Consider the following 3,626-nt stretch of genomic DNA (forward strand, 5'->3'; position numbering starts at 1 on the left):
AAGGTACCTAAAATAAGGAAGAGGCATCGGTCAAAGAAATTTTGCAATAATCTGGAGAATTATAAGATACATGCTCTATGTATGCTCTATGCTCATTTGCATAAGAACCCAGGAAAGAGTGGTTGGTTTGATCAAAGTTTGAAAGAAACAAGCTATCATGTTTCCCATAGGCCATAATTTATTAATCTCATGTTGTTCCTGAAAGCTTAATCATCAAAAAGCCCATTTACAATGGGAAATTTAATTATTTTATGACACCCTTCTTTGGAAATTTAGTTGAGGCTTACTGAATTCAATTGACAGAGATTCTGAGAATCTTGTCCAGTTGTCCATTCTTGTGCACAGGGTTTGCAGTTATTAAGCTGGTCAAAAATGAGGCAAACATTTTTAGAGCTGAGCAAGTCATGACTCCTTAGATCAAAATGGTCTACTGAGCATCGTGTGTGGGACATGAAATAGGGCGCAGTGTAGAGGATCTTAGAAAGCTAAGAATGGAGAGATTCTCTAAAGGCTCTGGGTGGTGGGCATGAGAAAGAGAGACAGAGAATCTGATCCACACCAGGAAACTTCTCATTGACAAGAAAACAATGGAGAAATATGCTCAAACAATCTCGAGGGGGAAAAAAGAAAGAAGACTATGAATCTTAAATTGTACAGCCAGATAAAGTATTATTATAGTAGAAGTACTAAATACAGATGTTTTAAGAGAAAGAAATTCAGAAACTTCACCACCTCTTTAAAGGAAATCTCCGTGAAATCCCCCCCAGGAAAGAAAAGACAATGAGTCTGTGGCCTCTGCTACAGAACTACTGGATATGGATATAACCAAATTATCAGAAATGGAGTTCAGAGTAACAATGGTCAAGATGATGTGTAGACTTGAAAAAAGTAATTAACGAAAATATTAATGAGAATGTAGAATCTCTAAGAGCGGAAATGAGAGTGAATCTGGCAGAAATTAAAAATGCTATGAATCAAATGCAGTCAAAACTAGGTGCTCTGACGGCCAGGGTGAATGAGGCAGAAGAACGTATCGGAGAATTGGAGGATGGGTTAGTAGAAGAGAAAGCTAAAATAGAAGCGTGGCTCAAAAAAATCCAATCTCAAGATTGTAGGTTACAGGAGATTACTGACTTAATGAAACGTTCCCATGTCAGAATCATCGGCATCCCCGAGGGGGTGGAGAAAAACAGAGGTCTAGAAGAGATATTTGAACAAATTGTAGCTGAAAACTTCCCTAATCTAGCAAAGGAAACAAGCTTTCATGTCCAAGAGGCAGAGAGGACCCCTCCTAAGCTCAACCACGACAAAACTACGCCAAATTACATCATAGTGCAATTTGCAAATATTAGATCCAAGGATACAGTATTGAAAGTGGCCAGGCGAAGAAATTTCTCATGTACCAAGGCAAAGGTATCAGAATTACGGCAGACCTGTGTACACAGACCTGGAAGGAAAGAAAGGGTTGGGGGGGGTATTTTTAAAGCTCTTTCAGAGAAAAACATGCAGCGAAGGATCCTTTATCCAGCAAGGCTGTCATTCAGAATTGATGCAGAAATAAAGACCTTCCAGAATCACCAGTCACTGATCAATTTCGTAACCATGAAGCCAGCACTACAGAAGATATTAAGGAGGGTTCTATAAAACTAAAAAGGCCCCAAGAGTGATACAGAAGACAAAGTTACAATATATAGAAACAAAGACTTTACAGGCAACATGACATCATTAAAATCATATCTCTCAATAATTAGTCTCAATGGAAATGGCCTAAATGCTCCCATAAAATGCCACAGGGTTGCAGATTGGATTAAAAAACATGACCCATCCATTTGCTGTCTACAAGAGACTCATTTTGAACCTAAAGATACATCCAGACTGAAAGTAAAGGGATGGAATACCATATTTCATGCCAATGGACCTCAAAAGAAAGCTGGGGTAGCCATTCTCATATCAGACAGATTGGATTTTAAACTAAAGACTATAGTTAGAGATACAGAAGGCCACTACATTATTCTTAAAGGATGTATCCAACAAGTGGATATGACAATTATAAATATATATGCCCCCACCAGGGGAGCAACAAGATACACAAGCCAACTCTTAACCAGAATAAAGAGACATATAGATAAAAATACGTAAATAGTAGGGGACCTCAACACTCCACTATCAGCAACAGAAAGATCACCTAAGCAGAAAATCAACAAAGAAACAAGAGCTTTGAATGCCATACTCAATGAGTTGGACCTCATAGATATATATAGAACACTACACCCCAGAACCAAAGAATACTCATTCTATTCTAATGCCCATGGAACTTTCTCAAGAAGAGACCATGCTCTGGGTCAAAAAACAGGTCTCAACCAGTACCAAAAGACTGAAATTATTCCCTGCATATTCTCAGACCACAACGCTTTGAAATTGGAACTCAACCACAAGGAAAAATTTGGAAGAAAGCAAACACTAGGAGACTAAGAACCATCCTGCTCAGGAATGATTGGATAAACCAGGAAATCAATAATCAATTGAAACAATTTATGGAGACCAACGAGAATGAAAACACAATGGTCCAAAACTTATGGGACACTGCAAAGGCTGTCCTAAGGGGGAAATACATAACCATCCAAGCCTCACTCAAAAGAATAGAAAAATCTAAAACACAGTTTTTATATTCTCACCTCAAGGAGCTAGAATAGCAACAGAGGAACAGGCCTAATCCACGCATGAGAAAGCAGTTGATCACGGTTAGAGCAGAGATCAACGAATTAGAAAGCAGGAGCACAGTAGAGCAGATCAAAAGAACTAGAAGCTGGTTCTTTGAAATAAAATTGACAAACCACTGGCAAGACTTATACAAAAGAATAGAGAAAGGACCCAAATTAATAAAATTATGAAAGAAAACGGAGAGGTCACAACCAACACCAATGAAATAGGAAGGATTATTAGAAACTTTTATCAGGGGCGCCTGGGTGGCACAGCAGTTAAGCGTCTGCCTTCGGCTCAGGGCGTGATCCCGGCGTTATGGGATCGAGCCCCACATCAGGCTCCTCTGCTATGAGCCTGCTTCTTCCTCTCCCACTCCCCCTGCTTGTGTTCCCTCTCTCGCTGGCTGTCTCTATCTCTGTCAAATAAATAAATAAAATCTTTAAAAAAAAAAAGAAACTTTTATCAACAGCTTTATGCCAATAAATTAAGCAATCTGGAAGAGATGGAGGCCTTCCTGGAAACCTATAAACTACCAAGACTGAAACAGGAAGATATTGATTTCTTTATTTTTTTATTTTTTTATTTTTAATGTTTTTTTATTACATTATGTTAGTCACCATACAGTCATCCCTGGTTTCTTATGTAAAGTTCGATGATTCATTAGTTGCGTATAACACCCAGTGCACCATGCAATACGTGCCCTCCTTACTACCCATCAGCAGTCTATCCCATTCCCCCACCCCCCTAGAAATTGATTTCTTAAACAGACCAATTAATTATAAAGAGATTGAAACAGTGAATAAAATCCTTCCAAAAAACAAAAGGCCAGGGCCTGATGGATTTCCCAGGGAATTCTACCAAACATTCAAAGAAGAAATAATACCTATTCTCCTAAAGCTATTTCAAAAAATAGAAACAGAAGG

Source organism: Ailuropoda melanoleuca, chromosome 6, assembly GCF_002007445.2.
Source record: "Ailuropoda melanoleuca isolate Jingjing chromosome 6, ASM200744v2, whole genome shotgun sequence".
Taxonomy (NCBI): domain Eukaryota; kingdom Metazoa; phylum Chordata; class Mammalia; order Carnivora; family Ursidae; genus Ailuropoda; species Ailuropoda melanoleuca.